The sequence below is a fragment of the Pristiophorus japonicus genome, chromosome 4 (assembly GCF_044704955.1).
Source record: "Pristiophorus japonicus isolate sPriJap1 chromosome 4, sPriJap1.hap1, whole genome shotgun sequence".
Taxonomy (NCBI): Eukaryota; Metazoa; Chordata; class Chondrichthyes; family Pristiophoridae; genus Pristiophorus; species Pristiophorus japonicus.
In genome coordinates, this window is record NC_091980.1 from 141,706,012 (window position 1) to 141,729,619 (window position 23,608).

Here is a 23,608-nt window from a genome sequence, read left to right on the forward strand (position 1 = left end):
CCCAGATACCTGTACCTGTGTCAGAGTAGTGAGAGAGCCCAGATAACTGTAGCTGTGTTAGAGCATAGAGAGCCCAGATATCAGAACCTATGTTGGAGCAGTGAGAGAGCGCAGATATCTGTACCTGTATTAGAGCATTGAGAGAGCCCAGATACCTGTACCTGTATTCGAGCATTGAGAGAGCCCAGATACCTGTACCTGTGTGAAAGCAGTGAGAGAGCCCAGATACCTGTACCTGTGTTAGAGCAGTGAGAGAGCTCAGATACCTGTACCTGTGTTTAAGCAGTGAGATAGCCCAGATACCTGTACCTGTGTTAGAGCAGTGAGAGAGCCGAGACACCTGTACCTGTGTTAGAGCAATGAGAGAGCCCAGATACCTGTACCTCTGATAGAGCAGTGAGAGTGCCATGATACCTGTACCTGTGTGAGAGCAGTAAGTGAACCCAGATACCAGTACCTGTGTTGGAGCAGAGAGAGAGCGCAGACAGAATACCTGTGTTAGAGCAGTAAGTGAACCCAGATAACTGTACCTGTGTTGGAGTAGTGAGAGAATGCAGATATATGTACCTGTGTTAGAGCATTGATAGAGCCCAGATAACTGTACTAGTGTTAGAGCATTGAGAGAGCCCAGATACCTGTACCTGTGTGAAAGCAGTGAGAGAGCCCAGATACCTGTACCTCTGTTAGAGCAGTGAGAGAGCACAGATACCTGCACCTGTGTTAGAACAGTAAGAGACCCCAGATACCTGTACCTGTGTGAGAGCAGTAAGTGAGCCCAGATAACTGTACCTGTGTTGGAGCAGAGGGAGAGCACAGACAGTATACTTATGTTAGAGCAGGCAGAGAGCCCAGATACCTGTACCTGTTTTAGTGCAGTGAGAAAGCCCAGATATCTGTACCTGTGTTAGAGCAATGAGAGAGCTCAGACAGTGTACCTGTGTTAGAGCAGTGAGATAGCGCAGATGCCTGTACCTGTGTTAGAGCAGTGAGAGGGCGCAGATGCCTGTACCTGTGTTAGAGCAGTGAGAGAGCCCAGATACCTGTTCCTGTGTTAGAGCAGTGAGAGAGCCGAGACACGTGTACCTGTGTTAGAGCAATGAGAGAGCCCAGACAGTGTACCTGTGTTCGGGCAGAGAGAAAGTCCAGAGTTCTGTACCTGTGTTAGAGCAGTGAGAGAGCCCAGATATCTGTACCTGTGTTGGAGCAGTGAGAGAGCCCAGATACCTGTTCCTCTGATAGAGCAGTGAGAGAGCTCAGATACCTGTATCTGTGTGAGAGCAGTAAGTGAGCCCAGATACCTGCACCTGTGTTGGAGCAGAGGGAGAGCCCAGACAGAATACCTGTGTTAGAGCAGGCAGAGAGCCCAGATAACTGTAACTGTATTGGAGCAGTGAGAGAATGCAGATACCTGTACCTGTGTTAGAGCAGTGAGAGAGCCCAGATGCCTGGACCTGTGTTAGAGCAGGGAGAGAGCCCAGATACCTGTTCCTCTGATAGAGCAGTGAGAGTGCCATGATACCTGCACCTGTGTTAGAGCAATGAGAGAGCCCAGACAGTGTACCTGTGTCCGGGCAGAGAGAAAGTCCAGATTACTGTACCTGTGTTAGAGCAGTGAGAGAGCTCAGATACCTGTACCTGTGTTAGAGCAGTGAGAGAGCCGAGACACCTGTACCTGTGTTGCAGCAGTGAGAGAGCACAGATACCTGTACCTGTGTTAGAGCAGTGGGAGAGCCCAGATACCTGCACCTGTGTTCGAGCAATGAGAGGGCTCAGATACCTGTACCTGTGTTTAAGCAGTGAGAGAGCCCAGATACCTGTACCTGTGTCAGAGTAGTGAGAGAGCCCAGATAACTGTAGCTGTGTTAGAGCATAGAGAGCCCAGATATCAGAACCTATGTTGGAGCAGTGAGAGAGCGCAGATACCTGTACCTGTATTAGAGCATTGAGAGAGCCCAGATACCTGTACCTGTATTCGAGCATTGAGAGAGCCCAGATACCTGTACCTGTGTGAAAGCAGTGAGAGAGCCCAGATACCTGTACCTGTGTTGGAGCAGTGAGAGAGCTCAGATACCTGTACCTGTGTTTAAGCAGTGAGATAGCCCAGATACCTGTACCTATGTTAGAGCAGTGAGAGAGCCGAGACACCTGTACCTGTGTTAGAGCAATGAGAGAGCCCAGATACCTGTACCTCTGATAGAGCAGTGAGAGTGCCATGGTACCTGTACCTGTGTGAGAGCAGTAAGTGAACCCAGATACCTGTACCTGTGTTGGAGCAGAGAGAGAGCGCAGACAGAATACCTGTGTTAGAGCAGTAAGTGAACCCAGATAACTGTACCTGTGTTGGAGTAGTGAGAGAATGCAGATATATGTACCTGTGTTAGAGCATTGATAGAGCCCAGATAACTGTACCAGTGTTAGAGCATTGAGAGAGCCCAGATACCTGTACCTGTGTGAAAGCAGTGAGAGAGCCCAGATAACTGTACCTGTGTTGGAGCAGAGGGAGAGCACAGACAGTATACTTATGTTAGAGCAGGCAGAGAGCCCAGATACCTGTACCTGTTTTAGTGCAGTGAGAAAGCCCAGATATCTGTACCTGTGTTAGAGCAATGAGAGAGCCCAGACAGTGTACCTGTGTTAGAGCAGTGAGATAGCGCAGATGCCTGTACCTGTGTTAGAGCAGTGAGAGGGCGCAGATGCCTGTACCTGTGTTAGAGCAGTGAGAGAGCCCAGATACCTGTACCTGTGTTAGAGCAGTGAGAGAGCCGAGACACGTGTACCTGTGTTAGAGCAATGAGAGAGCCCAGACAGTGTACCTGTGTTCGGGCAGAGAGAAAGTCCAGATTTCTGTACCTGTGTTAGAGCAGTGAGAGAGCCCAGATATCTGTACCTGTGTTGGAGCAGTGAGAGAGCCCAGATACCTGTTCCTCTGATAGAGCAGTGAGAGAGCTCAGATACCTGTATCTGTGAGAGAGCAGTAAGTGAGCCCAGATACCTGTACCTGTGTTGGAGCAGAGGGAGAGCCCAGACAGAATACCTGTGTTAGAGCAGGCAGAGAGCCCAGATAACTGTAACTGTATTGGAGCAGTGAGAGAATGCAGATACCTGTACCTGTGTTAGAGCAGTGAGAGAGCCCAGATATCTGTACCTGTGTTGGAGCAGTGAGAGAGCCCAGATACCTGTTCCTCTGATAGAGCAGTGAGAGAGCCCAGAAAGCTGTACCTGTGTTAGAGCAGTGAGAGTGCCATGATACCTGTACCTGTGTGAGAGCAGTAAGTGAGCCCAGATACCTGTACCTGTGTTAGACCAGTGTGAGAGCACAGATACCTGTACCTGTGTTAGAGCAGTGAGAGAGCCCAGATGCCTGGACCTGTGTTAGAGCAGGGAGAGAGTCCAGATACCTGTTCCTCTGATAGAGCAGTGAGAGTGCCATGATACCTGCACCTGTGTTAGAGCAATGAGAGAGCCCAGACAGTGTACCTGTGTTCGGGCAGAGAGAAAGTCCAGATTACTGTACCTGTGTTAGAGCAGTGAGATAGCTCAGATACCTGTACCTGTGTTAGAGCAGTGAGAGAACCGAGACACCTGTACCTGTGTTGCAGCAGTGAGAGAGCACAGATACCTGTACCTGTGTTAGAGCAGTGGGAGAGCCCAGATACCTGTACCTGTGTTTAAGCAGTGAGATAGCCCAGATACCTGTACCTGTGTTAGAGCAGTGAGAGAGCCCAGATACCTGTACCTGTATTCGAGCATTGAGAGAGCCCAGATACCTGTACCTGTGTGAAAGCAGTGAGAGAGCCCAGATACCTGTACCTATGTTAGAGCAGTGAGAGAGCTCAGATACCTGTACCTGTGTTTAAGCAGTGAGATAGCCCAGATACCTGTACCTGTGTTAGAGCAGTGAGAGAGCCGAGACACCTGTACCTGTGTTAGAGCAACGAGAGAGCCCAGATACCTGTACCTCTGATAGAGCAGTGAGAGTGCCATGATACCTGTACCTGTGTGAGAGCAGTAAGTGAACCCAGATACCTGTACCTGTGTTGGAGCAGAGAGAGAGCGCAGACAGAATACCTGTGTTAGAGCAGTAAGTGAACCCAGATAATTGTACCTGTGTTGGAGTAGAGAGAATGCAGATATCTGTACCTGTGTTAGAGCATTGATAGAGCCCAGATAACTGTACCAGTGTTAGAGCATTGAGAGAGCCCAGATACCTGTACCTGTGTGAAAGCAGTGAGAGAGCCCAGATACCTGTACCTGTGTTAGAACAGTAAGAGACCCCAGATACCTGTACCTGTGTGAGAGCAGTAAGTGAGCCCAGATAACTGTACCTGTGTTGGAGCAGAGGGAGAGCACAGACAGTATACTTATGTTAGAGCAGGCAGAGAGCCCAGATACCTGTACCTGTTTTCGTGCAGTGAGAAAGCCCAGATATCTGTACCTGTGTTAGAGCAATGAGAGAGCTCAGACAGTGTACCTGTGTTAGAGCAGTGAGATAGCGCAGATGCCTGTACCTGTGTTAGGGCAGTGAGAGGGCGCAGATGCCTGTACATGTGTTAGAGCAGTGAGTGAGCCCAGATACCTGTACCTGTGTTAGAGCAGTGAGAGAGCCCAGATACCTGCATCTGTGTTGGAGCAGTGAGAGAGCCGAGATACCTGTACCTGTGTTAGAGCAGTGAGATAGCGCAGATGCCTGTACCTGTGTTAGAGCAGTGAGAGGGTGCAGATGCCTGTACCTGTGTTAGAGCAGTGAGGGAGCCCAGATACCTGTACATGTGTTAGAGCAGTGAGAGAGCCGAGACACGTGTACCTGTGTTAGAGCAATGAGAGAGCCCAGACAGTGTACCTGTGTTCGGGCAGAGAGAAAGTCCAGATTTCTGTACCTGTGTTAGAACAGTGAGAGAGCCCAAATACCTGGACCTGTGTCAGAGTAGTAAGAGGGCCCAGATACCTGTACCTGTGTTGCAGCAGTGAGAGAGCACAGATAACTGTAGCTGTGTTAGAGCATAGAGAGCCCAGATATTAGTACCTGTGTTGGAGCAGTGAGAGAGCGCAGATACCTGTACCTGTGTTTGAGCGGTGAAAGAGCACAGACAGTGTACCCACGTTAGAGCAGTGAGGAGCCCAGATTCCTGTACGTGAGTTGGAGCAGTGAGTGAGCCCAGATACCTGTACCTGTGTTGGAGCAATGAGAGAGCCCAGATACCTGTACCTGTGTTAGAGCAGTGAGTGAGCCCAGATAACTGTACCTGTGTTAGAGCAGTGAGAGAGCCCAGACAGTGTACCTGCATTAGAGCAGTGAGTTAGCCCAGATACCTGTACCTGTGTTGGAGTAGTGAGAGACCCCCAGATAAGTGTACCTGTGTTAGAGCAGTGAGTGAGCCCAGATACCTGTACCTGTGTGAGAGCAGAAAGAAAGCCCAGATACCTGTACCTGTGTTGGAGCAGCGAGAGAGCCCAGATACCTGTACCTGTCTTAGAGCAATGCGAGAGTCCAGACAGTGTACCTGTGTTAGAGCAGTGAGAGAACCCAGATTCCTGTACCGATGTTAGAGCAGTGAGAGAGCCCAGACAGTGTACCTGTGTTCAAGCAGGGAGAATGCCCAGATACCTGTACCTGTGTTAGAGCAATGAGAGAGCCCTGATACCTGTACCTGTGTTAGAGCAGTGAGAGAGCCCAGATATCTGTTCCTGTGTTAGAGCAGTGAGAGAACCCAGATACCTGTACCTGTGTTAGAGCAGTGAGAGAGCCCAGATACCTGTACCTGTGTTAGAGCAGTGCGGGAGCCTAGATACCTGTACCTGTGTTAGAGCAGTGAGAGAGCCCAGATACCTGTTCCTGTGTTAGAGCATTGAGAGAGCCCAGATACCTCTACCTGTGTTAGAGCAGTGAGAGAGCCCAGATACCTGTTCCTGTGTTAGAGCAGTGAGTGAGCCCAGATAACTGTACTTGTGTTAGAGCAGTGAGAGAGCCCAGATACCTGTACCTGTGTTAGAGCAGTGAGAGAGTCCAGATACCTGTACCTGTGTTAGAGCAATGAGAGATTCCAGACAGTGTACCTGTGTTAGAGCAGGGAGAGAGCCCAGATACCTGTACCTGTGTTAGAGCAATGAGAGAGTCCAGACAGTGTACCTGTGTTAGAGCAGTGAGAGAGCCCAGATATCTGTACCTGTGTTAGAGCAGTGCGAGAGCCCAGATAACTGTACCTGTGTTGGAGCAGAGGGAGCCCAGACAGTATACCTGTGTTAGAGCAGGCAGAGAGCCCAGATAACTGTACCTGTGTAGGAGCAGTGAGAGAACGCAGATACCTGTACCTGTGTTAGAGCAGTGATAGAGCCCAGATAACTGTACCTGCGTTGGAGCAGTGAGAGCCCAGACAGTGTAACTGTGTTCGGCCTAGAGAAAGTCCAGATTTCTGTACCTGTGTTAGAACAGTGAGAGAGCCCAAATACCCGGACCTGTGTGAGAGCAGTAAGAGGGCCCAAATACTTGGACCTGTGTTGCAGCAGTGAGAGAGCTCAGACAACTGTACCTGTGTCAGAGTAGTGAGAGTGTCCAGATAACTGTAGCTGTGTTAGAGCATAGAGAGCCCAGATATCAGTACCTGTGTTGGAGCAGTGAGAGAGCGCAGATACTTGTACCTGTATTAGAGTATTGAGAGAGCCCAGTTACCTGTACCTGTATTAGAGCATTGAGAGAGCCCAGATACCTGTACCTGTGTGAAAGCAGTGAGAGAGCCCAGATAACTCTACTTATGCTGGAGAATAGAGAGCACCCAGATACCTGTACCTGTGTTAGAGCAGTGAGAGAGCTCAGATACCTGTACCTGTGTTAGAGCAGTGGGAGAGCCCAGATACCTGTACCTGTGTTTGAGCGGTGAAAGAGCACAGACAGTGTACCCACGTCAGAGCAGTGAGAGAGCCCAGATTCCTGTACCTGAGTTGGAGCAGTGAGTGAGCCCAGATACCAGTACCTGTGTTGGAGCAGTGAGAGAGCCGAGATACTTGTACCTGCATTAGAGCAGTGAGTTAGCCCAGATACCTGTATCTGTGTTAGATCAGTAAGAGAGCCCAGATAAGTGTACCTGTGTTAGACCAGTGAGTGAGCCGAGATACCTCTCCTGTGTGAGAGCAGTAATTGAGCCCAGATATCGGTACCTGTGTTAGAGCAGTGAGAGACCCCAGATAAGGGTACCTGTGTTAGAGCAGTGAGAGTGCCATGATACCTGTACCTGTGTTAGAGCAGGCAGAGAGCCTAGATAACTGTACCTGTGTGAGAGCAGAAAGAGAGCCCAGATACCTGTACCTGTGTTGGAGCAGTGAGAGAGCCCAGATACCTGTACCTGTGTTAGAGCAATGAGAGAGTCCAGACAGTGTACCTGTGTTAGAGCAGTGAGTGAGCCCAGATTCCTGTACCGATGTTAGAGCAGTGAGAGAGCCCAGACAGTGTACCTGTGTTCGAACAGGAAGAATGCCCATATACCTGTACCTGTGTTTGAGCAGTGAGAGAGCCCAGATACCTGCACCTGTGTGAGAGCAGTGAGTGAGCCCAGACAGTGTACCTGTGTTCGAGCAGGGAGAATGCCCAGATACCTGTACCTGAGTTGGAGCAGTGAGTGAGCCCAGATAAGTGTACCTGTGTTAGAGCAGTGAGAGAGCCCAGATAACTGTACCTGTGTTAGAGCAGTGAGAGAGCCCAGATAACTGTACCTGTGTTAGAGCAGTGAGAGAGCCCAGATAACTGTACCTGTGTTAGAGCAGTGAGAGAGCGCAGATGCCTGTACCTGTGTTAGAGCAGTGAGAGAGCCCAGATACCTGTACCTCTGTTAGAGCAGTGAGAGAGTCCAGACAGTTTACCTTCATTAGAGCAGTGAGTTAGCCCAGATACCTGTACCTGTGTTGGAGTAGTGGGAGACCCTAGATAAGTGTACCTGTGTTAGAGCAGTGTGCGTGCTGAGATACCTGTACCTATGTGAGAGCAGTAATTCAGCCCAGATATCTGTACCTGTGTTAGAGCAGTGAGAGACCCCAGATAAGTGTACCTGTGTTAGAGCAGTGAGAGTGCCATGATACCTGTACCTGTGTTAGAGCAGGCAGAGAGCCCAGATAACTATACCTGTGTTAGAGCAGTGAGAGAGCCCAGATTCCTGTACCGATGTTAGAGCAGTGAGAGAGCCCAGATACCTGTACCTGTGTTAGAGCAGTAAGAGTGCCCAGATACCTGTACCTGTGTTAGAGCAGTGAGAGAGCCCAGATACGTGTACCTGTGTTTGAGCAGTGAAAGAGCCCAGATTCCTGTACCGATGTTAGAGCAGTGAGAGAGCCCAGATACCTGTACCTGTGTTAGAGCAGTAAGAGTGCCCAGATACCTGTACCTATGTGAGAGCAGTAATTGAGCCCAGATATCTGCACCTGTGTTAGAGCAGTGAGAGACCCCAGATAAGTGTACCTGTGTTAGAGCAGTGAGAATGCCATGATACCTGTACCTGTGTTAGAGCAGGCAGAGAGCCCAGACAGTGTACCTGCATTACTGTAGTGAGAGAGCCCAGACAGTGTACCTGTGTTCAAGCAGGGAGAATGCCCAGATACCTGTACCTGTGTTAGAACAGTGAGAAAGCGCAGATTCCTGTACCTGTGTTTGAGCAGTGAGAGAGCCCACATACCTGCACCTGTGTTAGAGCAGTGAGAGAGCCCAGACAGTGTACCTGTGTTCGATCAGTGAGAGAGCCCAGACAGTGTACCTGCATTACAGTAGTGAGAGAGCCCAGAAAGTGCACCTGTATTAGAGCAGTGACAGGGCCCAGATACCTGTACCTGTTTTGGAGCAGTAAGAGGGCCCAGATACCTGTACCTGTGTTAAAGCAGTGAGAGAGCCCAGATACCTGTACCTGTGCTGGAGAATAGAGTGGGCCCAGATACCTGTACCCGTGTTAGAGCAGTGAGAGAGCTCAGATACCTGTACCTGTGTTTGAGCGGTGAAAGAGCACAGACAGTGTACCCGCGCTAGAGCAGTGAGAGAGCCCAGATAACTGTACCTGTGTTGGAGCAGTGAGAGAGCCCAGATACCAGTACCTGTGTTAGAGCAGTGAGAGAGCCCAGATAACTGTACCTGTGTTAGAGCAGTGAGAGAGCCCAGATACCTGTACCTGTGTTAGAGCAGTGAGAGAGCCAAGATATCTGTACCTGTGTTATAGCTGAGATAATGCCCAGATACCTGTACCTGTGTTAGAACACTGAGAGAGCCCAGATACCTGTACCTGTATTAGAGCAGTGAGAGAGCCCAGATACCTGCATCTGTGTTAGAGCAGTGAGAGAGCCCAGACCGTGTACCTGTGTTAGAGCAGTGAGAGAGCCCAGACCGTGTACCTGTGTGAGAGCAGTGAGATAGCCCAGACACCTGTACCTGTGTTAGAGCAGTGAGAGAGCCCAGATACCTGCACCTGTGTTAGAACAGTGAGAGATACCACACCGTGTACCTGTGTGAGAGCAGTGAGAGAGCCCAGATACATGTACCTGTGTGAGAGCAGTAAGTGAGCCCGGATACCTGTACCTCTGTTAGAGCAGTGAGAGAGCCCAGGTACCTGTACCTTTGTTAGAGCAGTGAGAGAGCCCAGATACCGGAACCTGTGTTTGAGCTGTGAGGGAGCCCAGATACCTGTAAAATCCTGTCTCCTCAGTAAAGATTCACACGAGGCATGTTGTGAAGTCAAGGTCACTCTGGACCTGCACCTTTACTTCACAGCTCTGGAATGTTGCACTTGCCTGAGACCTGTCCTTATATACCTGTCTCTTGCAATTGCACCACTGGTGGTAAGGTATGCTGGTGGCTACAGGTCATATCTTATTACAGTCATGTATAGCAAGTTAGGATACAGTTATGTATAATAATGTAAGGTACATGACATCACCCTCCCCTAAGTTCTTATTGTCTTTATAGGTTCAGTCTCTCAGGTGGTCGACGCTCTCGCGTGGAGCGTCTGAGTTGTGGTTCAGTTGTTTGCCTTGGTGTCTGTTTTTCTTTGGGTGTGGTTGCTGGTATCTCGCCTGGCTGTCTGTTTCGATTGGTGTGATTGTTGTTGACTCGCCTGGATCTCTGTTGGGATTGCCCTTTCCTCAGGTTGTTCTCTCTGTCTGTCCACCAGGTGTGGTGCGAGTTCCACATTGTAGTCTGCCTCTGTTTCCGCAGTGTTGTTGGTAAATCTGCTTTTGACTTAGTCGACATGCATCCGGCAGGTTTTGCAATTGTCCATTTGTACTACCAGTAGCCTGTTTCCTTCCTTGCCCGTTACTGTCCCTGCAAGCCATTTGGGACCCCTGCCATTGTTTCATACAATCACTTTGTCCCCTATCTCATTCCATCTCCCCCTCGAATTTCTGTCATGGTACTCAGTCAGCTTACGGCGCTTTGCCTCAACGATTTCGTGCATGTCTGGGAGGATTAATGAGAACCTTGTTTTTAAAGTCCTTTTCATCAACAGTTGCGCGGGGGGGATCCCAATCAGTGAGTGCGGACAAGATCTGTATGCCAGCAGCAGTCGCGATAGGCGACCCTGCAGTGTGGGACCTTGGATTTTAAGCATGCCTTGTTGAATGATTTGCACTGCTCTCTCCGCCTAGGCGTTGGAGGCCGGCTTGAACGGTGCCGTCTTGACGTGATTTATGCCGTGTTCATTTATAAAGTCTTGGAATTCTGCGCTGGTGAAGCACGGACCATTGTCACTGAACAATATGTCAGGGATTCCGTGCATTGCAAACATGATTACGAGGCTCTCCACAGTGGTGGAGGTTGTGCTCGAGTTTAAAATGGTGCATTCGATCTACTTTGAAAATGCATCTCCAACTATGAGGAACATTTTGTCCATGAATGGGCTCGCATAGTCTACTTGCACCCGCGACCACGGTTTGGTAGGCCAGGGCCAGGGGCTCAGTTGGGCCTCCCTGGGGGCATTGCTGAGTTGGGCACAAATGGTGCACCTTCGGACGCAGAGCTCCAAGTCTGCGTCAATACCAGGCCACCAGACGTGGGATCTGGCTATGGCATTCATGAGAACGATCCCCGGGTGCTCGCGGTGGAGCTCCCAGACAAATGCCTCTCTGCCTCGCAGAGGCATGACTACTCGGCTGCCCCACATCAGGCAGTCTGCTTGTAGTGATAGCTCATGCATGCGCCTGTGAAAGGGTTTTAATTCCTCGGGGCAGGCATCGCAGCCTCTGCCCAGTCACCGGTTAGGACACATCTTTTTACAAAGGATAACGTGGGGTCGCTGGCCGTCCAGGGTCTGATTTGGCGAGCCGTCATGGGCGAACCTGTGGACTCAAAGGCATTGATTGCCATGACTATCTCACAGTCCTGTTCGTCAGACCCTTCCATGGTCGCCAGGGGTAGCCTGCTGAGTGCGTCGGCACAGTTGACTGTGCCTTATGGTATAGTCATAGGACATCAGCATGAGTGCCCACCGTTGAATTCGCGCCGAGGCGTTGGCGTTTATTGCCTTGCTCTCGGATCGGAGGGACGTGAGTGGCCTGTGGTCGGTTTCGAACATGAACTTGGCCCCGAAAAGGTATCGGTGCATCTTAGTGACACCGTACACGCAAGCGAGCGCCTCCTTCTTTACCATTCCGTACCCGCGCTCCGCCCGCGAAAGTGACCTGGAGGCATAAGCTATGGGTTGTAATTTGCCCGCACTATTGACATGTTGCAAAACGCACCCGAGCCCATACGCTGACGCATCGCATGTGAGAACTAGCTTTTTGCCTGGGTCAAAGAAAGTCAAAACACTGTTGGAACACAGAAGGTTGTGTGCCTTATTGAAGGCGCGTTCCTGGGCGTCTCCCCAAAACCAATCGCACCCCTTTCTGAGTAGCACGTGGAGCAGCTCCAGCAGCGTGCTTAAGTTCTGCATAAAGTTCCCAAAGTAATTGAGTAGTCCGAGAAAGGCGCACAGTTCTGAGACATTCCGGGGCCTGGGTGCCAGACGAATTGCTTCTGTTTTGGACTCTGTTGGGCGGATTCCATCAGCGGCAATCCTTCTGCCCAAAAATTCAACCTCGGGTGCGAGAAACAGGCACTTGGATTTCTTGACTCGTAGGCCTACCCAATCCAACCGCTTTAGTTCTTCCTCCAAATTACGGAGATGGGAGTCGGTGTCCCTGCCCGTGATAAGTATGTCATCTTGAAATACAACCGTCCCCGGGATGGACTTGAGCAGACTCTCCATGTTACGCTGGAATAAGGCAGCTGCCGACCTGATGCCGAATGGGCATTGATTGTACATGAAAAGGCCTCGATGTGTGTTGATGGTGGTGAGTAGCTTGGACTCCTCGGTCAATTCTTGCGTCATATACGCAGATGTGAGGTCTAATTTTGAGAAAAGTTTACCTCCAGCCAATGTGGCAAATAAATCCTCCGCTCTGGGCAGCGGGTACTAGTCCTGTAGGGAGACTCTGTTTAAGGTAGATTTGTAGTCCCCACAGATTCGTACGGATCCATCAGGCTTCATGACTGGGACGATGGGACTTACCCAGTCGCTAAATTCCACAGGTGATATAATGCCTTCCCGCAGAAGCCTGTCTAGTTCGTGTTCAATCTTTTCCCTCATCACATAGGGCACAGCTCTGGTCTTGTGATGGACCGGTCTAGCATTCTGTGTGATGTAGATTTTGACTTTGGCCCCTTTGAAAGTGCCCACACCTGGCTGAAAGAGATGTTCAAATCGCTTTATAACTGTTGAGCAGGAGGTCCGTTCCTCTAATGACATGGCATGGACATCATCCCATTTCCAGTTTAGTTTTGCCAGCCAGCTTCTCCCCAGCAGTGCTGGGGGGTCTCCGGGGACAATCCACAGGGGAAGTCGGTTCACTGTCCCTTTGTGTGTGACAGAGAGCATGGCGCTGCCGAGGACAGGTACGATTTCTTTGGTATAGGTCCTTAGTTTGGTGTCGAATAGCATCTCATGATCTTCCTCAGGTTCCTCAGTGTCCATGCTGAACCTTATTTTTACCTGGTGCAGATGCTTGCGGTATATCTGATCATTGTTAAGTTTAACCACTATGACCCTATTCCCCTCTTTGCTTATTACAGTACCCTCAAGCCATTTGGGCCCCAAAGCGTGATTGAGAACAAATACAGGGTCATCAATTTCTATACATCTCCCTTGAATTTCGGTGATGGTACTCATTTTGGGACTGGCGCTTGCCCTCAACAATGTCGGACAGGACTGGATGAATGAGGGACAGCCGAGATTTGAGTGTTCGTTTCATGAGTAGCTCCGCGAGTGGGAGCCCCGTGAGCGAGTGTGGTCGGGACCTGTAGGCCAGCAGGAGGCGCGATCGGCGGCATTGAAGGGAGGGTCCTTGAATCCGGAGCATACCTTGTTTTATGATTTGGACCGCACGTTCTGCCTAGCATTTGGAGGCCTGCTTGAACGGTACTGTCATGACATGGTTAATGACATTACCCGACATGAACTCCCGGAATTCTAGCTTGTGAAACATGGGCCATTATCGCTAACAAGGATGTCCGGCAAGCCGTGGGTCGCAAAGACCGCGTGCAGACTCTCCACGGTGGTGGATGTTGTGCACGAATTCAAAATTTCGAGTACACATCAACCACAATGAGAAACATTTTTCCCATGAACAGGCCCGCGTAGTCTACGTGCATACATGACCATGGCCTGGTTGGCCAGGGCCACGGGCTGAGCGGGGCCTCCCTGGGGGCATTACCCAGCTCGGCACACGTCGTGCACCTGCGAACACAGTGTTCCAGGCCTGAATCAATTCCCGGCCACCACACATGTGACCGGGCAATGGCCTTCATCAGCACGAAGCCTGGGTGCTCGCTGTGGAGTTCCCCGCCCCTCTGGGGCATGACTAACCGGCTGCCCCATAGTAGGCAGTCATCCATCCGTCTGTGAAACGGTCTGACCTCCTCAGGGCATGCTCCGTGTGCGGGCGCCCAATCCCCAGTCAGGACACATTTCTTAATCAGAGATAGGAGGGGATCTCTGTTGGTCCAGATTTTGATCTGGCAGGCTGTGATGGGGGAGCCTGCGCTGTCAAAGGCATCGACAGCCATGACCATCTCAGCGCTTTGCTCCGCTGCCCCCTCAGTGGTGGCCAGTGGAAGCCTGCTGAGCGTGTCAGCGCAATTTTCAGTGCCGGGCCGGTGTCGGATGGAGTAATCATACGCAGCCAGCGTGAGAGCCCATCGCTACATGCGAGCTGACGCATTGGCATTGACAGCTTTGCTCTCTGACAGCAGGGATGTTAACGGCTTGTGGTCCGTTTCTAATTCGAACCTCCTGCTAAAAAGGTACTGATGCATCGTTTTCACCCCATAGACACATGCGAGTGCTTCCTTCTCAACCATCCCATATCCCCGTTCAGCTTGAGAGAGCGACCTGGAGGCATAAGCCACAGGTTGTAGTTGGCCCTCAGCGTTACCCTGCTGCAACACACACCCAACCCCATTGGACGATGTATCACATGTCAGAACCAATTTCTTACAGGGGTCGTACAGGGTCAACAACTTATTTGAACAAAGTAGGTTCCGCGCCCGATTGAAAGCCCGTTCCTGACAGTTCCCCCAAAACCAATCACAACCCTTACGCAGGAGCACGTGTAGCGGCTCCAACAATGTGCATAAGTTTGGCAGAAAGTTCCCGAAATAATTCAAGAGTCCCAGAAATGAACGCAACTCCGATGTGTTGCAGGGCCTGGGCGCTCGTCGAATCGCCTCTGTTTTGGATTCGGTGGGCCGAATCCCGTCTGCAGCAACCCTCCTGCCCAGAAACTCGACCTCGGGAGCCAAAAACACATACTTCTTGAGTCGCAGGCCTACCCGGTCCAGTCGGCATCGTACCTCCTCCAGGTTGTGGAGGTGTCCCTCGGTGTCACGACCAGTGATGAGGATGTCGTCCTGAAATACGATTGTTCCGGGAATGGATTTGAGCAGGCTTTCCATGTTTTTTTGAAAAATCTTGGCCGCTGATCGAATGCCAAACGGACACCTGTTGTTAACAAACAGTCCCTTGTGCGTAGTGATGGTGGTCAGTAGTTTAGATTCGTCGGCCAGTTCTTGGGTCATGTAGGCTGAAGTGAGTTCCAACTTGGTAAACCGTTTGCCCCCTGCCAGTATGGCAAAAAGGTCCTCCGCTCTCAGGAGCGGGTATTGGTCTTGTAGGGACACCCAGTTGATAGTGCCCTTGTAGTCGCCACAGATCTTGACCGAGCCATCCGCTTTTAGGACGGGAATGATGGGGCTCGCCCAGTCGCTGAATTCAATGGGTAGATGATGCTCTCTCTCAGCAACCGGTCCAACTCGCTCTCAATTTTCTCCCACATCACATATGGCACAGCTCTGGCTTTGTGGTGCACTGGTCTGGCGTCCGAGGTGATGCGTATCACTAATTTGGTACCTTTGAACGTCCCGACGCCAGGTTGAAATAGTGACTCAAATTGCTGTAGGACCTGTGAGCATGAACTTCGCTCCACAGATAACACACCATGCACATCCCCCCGTTGCCAGTTCATCTCAGCTAACCAGCTCCTCCCCAACAGTGCGGGACCATTGCCCGGGACAATCCAGAGCGGCAGCCAGTTCACCGATCCATTGTGTGTGACGGCCAACATTGCACTGTCTAGCACTGGAATGATTTATTTGGTGTATGTCCGTAATTGCGTCTCAATGCGTTCAAGTTTGGGTCTACTGGCTTTGAGTGGCCACAGTTTTTCCAATTGTTGGACACTCATGAGTGACTGGCTGGCCCCCGTGTCCAGCTCCATGCGTACAGGGATGCTGTTTAATAGGACTTTCATCATCATAGATGGTGTTTTGGTATGAGCTGTGAATGTTTGCCACATGAATCCGCTGAACTTCAGCGTCTATTGATTTGCCCCAAGCGTCATCCTGCCTCGCAGACCCCTCATCTGGTTCATCTGCCTCGTACATTAGCCTGGTTACAGGCTTTCTGCACATTCTGGCTGAATGGCCACTGAGGTTACAATTTCTGCAGACGAACTGTTGAAACCTGCAAGACCTGGCAGCATGTCTGCCCCCACACCTCCAGCATGAACTGAGATTCCCATTGTTGTGAACAAAAGAGCTGTTACAAGGCATTCCTCGCTTATTGTCCCTTTGACTGCCCTTGAGCACCCTGTTAGTGGGTGTCAATGGCCCCATCCCGGGCCGCCTTGTCCACTGCGGGGGGCGTAAATGTCCGTTCAACCTGCCATTGTCTCTGTTGGAGACTTACTCTTGGGTCTATTGCTGTCTGGGGTGTGCCAAACTGCCCTTGCCTGCCTATGGGGCTCTGTGTCGCATTTATGATATTGACTCCCTGATCCATGTTGGAGGCAGAATTGCGCGCGTATATTATCTTGGTTTCCTCCTCCCCCGCCATAAACGTCTGAGCCATCAACGCGCCGCTTCCAAGGTCAAGTCCTTGGTCTCGATTAGCTTTCTGAAAATCCCAGCATGACCGATGCCCTCAATAACGAAATCCCTTAGCATCTCCCCCCTGCAGGCGTCTGTGAACTTACAGAGGCTGGCCAAGCGCCGGAGGTCCGCAACGAAATCCGGTATGCTCTGTCCTGCCCGACGATGGTGGGTATAGAATCTGTTTCGGGCCATGTGTATGCTGCTCGCCGGTTTGAGGTGCTCACCAATTAGTTTGCTGAGCTCTTCAAAGGTTTTGTCCGCCAGCTTCTCGGGTGCTAGCAGGCCTTTCATGAACGTGTAAGTCTTAGGTCCACAGCTGGTCAGCAGATGAGCCCTTCGCTTGTCGGCCGCTGCGTCTCCCAGCCAGTCCTTCATGACAAAACTCTGCTGGAGCCTCTCAATGTAATCATCCCAGTCCTCACCAACACAGTACTGTTCATCTGTGCTGCCGGTGGCCATTCTCGTGGGTCGTTGATTCCCGTTTCTCGTCGAAAATGTTACACAATACCACAAATCCACACGAGGCACATTCTATGGACAAGGTCACTCCATGACCTGAACCTTTATTCACAGGACCAAGAAGTGATGACCCTGCATGTGACCTCCCTTTATATACCTGGATGACCAGGTGAGGAGTGTCTCCCACAAGTTCACCCCCTGTGGTCAAGGTGTGCATTTCTTACGTATATACAGTATTGCAGTGTTGTTACATAAAGGTTACATACATGATTGTGTCAATTTATGTCCAAGTACGCTCCTGTGAAACAGCTTGGAATGTTTCTGTACGCCAATGTCGCTATATAAATGCAAGTTGTTCTTTTTGCTTATAGAAAGAATGAACATGTATTTATATAGTGTCTTTTACATCTCAAAGCACTTCAAAGTTCGTTAGATGTGGTTCTTATTGCTAAAGGGATCAAAGGGTATGTAGAGAAAGCAGGAATGGGGTACTGAAGTTGCATGATCAGCCATGATCATATTGAATGGTGGTGCAGGCTCGAAGGGCCGAATGGCCTACTCCTGCACCTATTTTCTATGTTTCTATGAAAACAGGCATAAATCCAGGAAATTGACAATTGTCTTTTGCAATGCTGGGTGAAGCAACCAGAACCGACATAGGTGAGGGTATTGGATGAACAGCTAGAAAGCAGTGAAGTTACGCTGAACCTTGGTTAGGCCTCAGCTGGCGTATTTTGTCTAATTCTGGGAACCACACTTTCGAAAAGATGCCAAGTCCTTGGAGAGGGTGCAGAAGAGATTTACCAGAATGGTCCCAGGGACGGGGGGCTTCAGTTGTGTGGAGAGACTGGGTTTGCTATCCTTAGAGCAGAGTAGGTTAAGGGGAGATTGCAGGGTTTTGATGGAGTAAGTAAGGAGAGACTGTTTCCGCTGGCGGGAGGGTCGATAACCAGAGGACACAGATTTAAGGTAATTGGCTAAAGAACCCGAGTGGAGATGTGGAGAACTATTTTACGCAGCGATATGTTGTGATCTGGAACGCGCTGCCTGAAAGGGCGGTGGAAGCAGATTCAATAGTAACTTTCAAATTGGAATTGGATAAATATTTCAAGGTGAAAAATGTGCCGGGCTATGGGGAAAGAGCAGAGGGAGTGGGGCTGATTGGATTGGGCTTTCAATGAGCGGCACAGGCACGACGGATCGAATGGCCTCCATGCATGCTGCATCATTCTATGCCCCAGCAAAGTAAACACAACGCATCAAATGGCATGATTCACTTACTCCATGACTTGCTGTTAGGAACAGTCTGGTTCAAAGTGAGACAGGGACTGGGGAGGCGGTGGAGTAAATGGCAAGGGCACGGAGTTTGTGGCAGGGCGGAAGACAATTACATCAGGCTTCCCAGCGTTTAATTGGAGGAGATTGTTGCTCATCCAGGACTGGATGTCGGAAAAGTACCTCTGATAACCGTCTGAGACAGTGGAGGGGCCGACAGAGGTGTTGATGGAGGAGGATGGTGTGACACCGTGTCAAAGGCTGCAGACAAGTCAAGAAGGATGAGGAAGGATAGTGCACCAGGGTCATCGACAGAGAGGATGTCTTTTGTGACGTTGTTAAGGCCCATTTCATTGCTGTGGTAGGACGGAAACCTGATTGGAGGGGTTCAAACATGAAGTTAGGGAAAGATGGGCATGGATTTGGGAAGCAACAATACATTGAAAAACTTTGGAGAGTCATCATCATCATCATCATAGGCAGTCCCTCGAAGTGAGGATGACTTGCTTCCACGCTAAAAAAGGATGAGTTCACAGGTGTTTCAATGAAGGACCTAATATTCCAGATCCTGAACTACATGTTGAAGGGTGGAAGATGCCTGTGCGTGGATTTTTTAAATGTGTGGTGACCGTTGCACACCAGCGACCACACGGGCTTGACAGAGCTAGGTCTTGGTCCAGTGGCAAGGGTTATCCAAGATGACTGGAGACCTGCTCTGCACTGGAGACCTGCTCTGGCGATTAAAGGGAGGTTGGAAACAGGGCAGTAGTTTGCAAGGACAGAGGGGGGAAGGGTAGGTTTTTTGAGGAGAACGAAGTCCATGAGCTCCTCACACTTGTTCTTGGAGTTAAGTGTGGAGGGGGCAGAGGACAGCGACGTGGGGTTTAAGCAGACAGTCAGTAGTGGGGGCAAGAAGCTGGGCTTATCTTTGCATTCCAGGATGATCCGGGAGTAGTGAGCAATCTTGGCAGAGAAGAGCAGCAACCTACAGTACTCGGAGCGCTATCCCCTGCTGGTATTGTGCCTCAGAGCCCTATCCCCTGCTGATATTGTGCCTCAAAGCCCTAACACTGCTGGTATTGTGCCTCAGAGCCCTGTACCCTGTTGGGATTGTGCCTCAGAGCCCTATCCCCTGCTGGTATTGTAACTCAGAGCCCTGACCCCTGCTGGTATTGTGATTTAGAGCCCTGACCCCTGCTGGTATTGTGATTCAGAGCACTGACCCCTGCTGGTATTGTGATTCAGAGCCCTGAGCCCTGCTGGTATTGTGACTCAGAGCCCTATTCCCTGCTGGTATTGTGACCCCGAGCCCTGACCACTGCTGGTATTGTGCCTCAGAGCCCTGACCCATGCTGGTATTGTGACTCAGAGCCCTATCCCCTACTGGTATTGTGCCTCAGAGCCCTATCCCCTGCTGATATTGTGACTCAGAGGCCTGACCTCTGCTGGTATTGTGATTCAGAGCCCTGACCCCTGCTGGTATTGTGATTCAGAGCCCTGAGCCCTGCTGGTATTGTGACTCAGAGCCCTATCCCCTGCTGGTATTGTGACCCCGAGCCCTGACCACTGCTGGTATTGTGCCTCAGAGTCCTGACCCCTGCTGGTATTGTGACTCAGAGCCCTATCCCCTGCTGGTATTGTGACTCAGAGCCCTGACCCCTGATGGTATTGTGCCTCAGAGCACTGAGTCCTGCTGGTATAGCGGCTTGAAACCCTGTTGGTCTCCTGGTAGAACTTATTGTTAACTCATATCTCTGTCACACTCACTTCTAAATGCTCCAATTTATTGGGCGCAGTGCAGAAACTGGATAGTGAGCTCATAAATATTTATTAAATAGTTCAACTTTTACTTTGTTCAGTTGCACAAAAGTGTTAAAAAGTCTAACTTCCTGTCTAACGGGATGTGTTGCTGCTGTAATCTTTGGCTGCCTCCGCCTCTTGGCTCCTCTTCGCCCCTTTAACGTGTTCCTAAAAATAAATGCCACGAGTGATGACCAGTTGGGTGGGGTTGGCAGAGGACCCGGGTTTTGACGTCGGTGAGAGTCAGCTCCTTCAGGAGAGGAGGGAGATAATTGGGAAAAATAAATCGCTCCACTCAGAAAGGAATTTCGATGAAAAGAATATTGTAAACCGACTCCCACAAGCAGTTGTTTCCAATTATGAACCGTTTCTAATTTCAGCTTCAAACCTATGTAAACACTGAACCGAATGTTTCAGCAACTCGACCTAATCCACAGAGCAGCAGAAATATTAAGCCCCATCTCCGTTACCTTGTCCGATTTCATGATGCGAGATTCTAGGGACGCTTCTCCATCTGTCTTGTACCTGAATCTCTGTCAACTTCCTGGAATGAGGGGAGGTGAAAGGGCAGTGACCCTTGACTCGGGGATTTCGAGGTGGGGGCGGGTCTCCCTCAAGGCGCAGGGTGTCGAGGTGGAGGGGGGGACAAGGGGGTCAGCACTTGCACCTGGACCTAATAACGTTCCCTCCCTCTCAGAACAGTGGGAGGGCATTGTGATGCCCAGAAGCCGGAGCAGGCAGGTCATCTTGTGTTCAGGCCGAGCTCTGATCAAAGGATCTCAGCAGGGCCTGGGTGCCATCCAGAAGACATGTACCTTCTTGTTCTGGGCACCCAAGAAGATCATTAGGGCTGCACGTCCTCTGCCCGCTGGCTTTGGCTGGACCCCTGATTCTGGCCATAGGCAATGGCCAAGGGAGCAGTCCTACATCAAAGATAGAGCATGGTTCACAACTTCAGGATGTCCCAAAGCACTTTACAGTCAACGAAGTACTTTTGAAACGCACTCACTGTTGTAAAGTAGGAAAATGCGACAGCCAATTTGCGCACAGCAAGCTCCCACAAACAGCAAGGTGATAAATGACCGGATAATCTGTTTTAGTAATGCTGGTTTGAGGAATAAATATTGGCCAGGAAACCGGGGCAAACTCTCCTGCTCTTCAAAATAGTGCCATGAGATCTTTTACGTCCAACTGAGAGGGCAGACGGGGCCTCGGTTTAATCTCTGCTCCGAAAGATGGCACTTCCAACACTGCAGCAGTCCCTCAGTACGGCACTGGAGTGTCCGCCTACATTTTGTGCTCCAGTCCATGGAGGTGAGCTCAGGCTCACCACCACTTTCTTGCCCAGTCACTACTGTTTGACTCCTCTTTGGAGACCACCCATGCAGTCATTGCATGAGGGTGTGATTGGACCTGGCAGTGATTGCCGCACCGTGACGGGACGGCATGGCTTGTCAACGTGCAATGGATAGACTCACACTTGGAGATCGGCCAGTTGGCCAAGGTACCAGAGGACTGTCGTTAGTAACCGTTGATCCAAGAAGCAATGTCTGTGGCCAGGAAGGGGAGAAGATTGGAACACAAAGCGGGAGCAGAGCCCAGTGGATGCAGAAGGGTGCCAATAAGTGCAGGATAATTGAGTAATGTAACCAGAAAATAATTAAATCCAGAGGATAAGGTTTGTGAAACGGAAACAAGCTAAATTACTGTGCGAATCTCGCTGCATGCTAAGGTTGACAGGCTTTTTAAAAAATATCATGCCAGCAAGCGCAAAGTATTTGTTCGGGGTAGGCTGGCCGGGTAACATGTGTAATAAATGTGTCTGGTCTCTGGGCAACATGCTTTCAGTGGGCAGAGAGCAGAGAGGACTGGGCACATTATCGGGTGACGAGTGCTGGGCGATTCCTGAGAAATCGACCGAACCCTAATACACAACACCTCCCGCTGCCATTCATTGCTCAAACATCGGGGTACCATTCTCGTCTCCTCGTCCATAGCTCATGCTGTGCCTCCACCTCATGCCCAGAAACAACAGGGAGAAGGAGTGTACTCACCCACACGTACTGATAAATGGGGCCAGAATCCACTCACATTAATAGCATGTCCTGGGCAGAGGACAAAGGCAGAGTAAAGAGAGAGGTGGGAACATGGCATTGGATCAAGATGGAGGCAGGACAGGGTGCGAGATGGGGGCAGGACAGGGGGCAGGATGGGGGCAGGGCAGGGGGTGAGATGGGTGTAGGACAGAGGGTGAGATGGGGGCAATGCAGGAGGCAAAATGGAGGCAGGACAGGTGGTGAAACAGGGTCAGGACAGGGCAAGATGGGGACATGGCAGGGGGTGAGATGGGGACAGGGCAGAGGGTGAGTTGGGGCAGGACACGGGGTGAGATGGGGCAGGACAGGAGTGGGAAGTGCAGGGGGAGGAAGAGGAGGTGAGCTGGACAAGATGAAAGCAAGGCAGAGCATGACGGGGACAGATCAGGGAATGGGGCAGGATGGGGTAGAGTAAGGCAGGAAGAAAATAGATGGGGCAGAATGGGGAATGGAGGGGTTTGGATGGTGGTGAGGTTGGGATGGGAGTAAAGTAGGGGATTGATGAGGACAGGGCAAGGGATATGGTGCGGATAGGGCAGGAGGTGAATTGGGTTAGGACAGGGGCATAAATCATTTCCTTAACTAAGCGATGTGAGTAAAGTTGTGTCATAAAAGTCAGACTTCGGGAAGGCACACTCAAAGAATGGACCACCATTCCTGTTTCTTCATTGAAACCAACACTAGGGCCAGTGAGATAAATCACCCAGCATCCATCAGCACCATGTGACACACCCATCACTCATTCTATCTCATCCGGCCTTCTCTCTTTGCTGGTATGTCCTGTGCTATGGCTGCAGGCCTCTCCCCATGACTTCTCAAAGAAAAAATGCCCCTTCACTTGCCTTTGTCATCACCAGGGTTTCTCACATTGAGGACTTAACAGAGGCATCAATCAACGCGGGGGAGTTGGTGTATGGACAGGCTGTGAGCAAACAAATTTCTCAGCTTCAATTCTTGGTCTCTGCTCAGTTTGGTCAACCTCAATCTGGAGCAGGGGGAATGCTGCTCAACGTATGCCTCAGTGCCGCTTGGCTAAGGGGGAAATTCCGTTCTGGCCGGGAATCGAGTCAGAGTACAGGCATCTGTTGAGGAGAGAGTCATGTTTCATTGTCGTGCTTTCAGTGGTGGAGCTTCCTGCCGAAGAACACTGTCAAGAGCCACATATAAAGAACACAGCAGGTACAGCACGGGTTAGATACAGAGTAAAGCCCCCTTTACACTGCCCCATCAATCACACCCAGGACAGGTACAGCACGGGATTAGATACAGAGTAAAGCTGCCTCTACACTGTCCCATCAAACACTCCCAGGGCAGGTAGAGCACGGGTTAGATACAGAGTAAAGCTCCCTCTATACGGTCCCATCAAACACTCCCAGGGCAGGTACAGCACAGGTTAGATACAGAGTAAAGCTCTCTCTACACTGCCCCATCAAACACTCCCAGGGCAGATACTGCACAGGTTAGATACAGAGTAAAGCTCCCTCTACACTGTCCCATCAAACACTCCCAGGGTAGGTACAGCACGGGGTTAGATACAGAGTAAAGC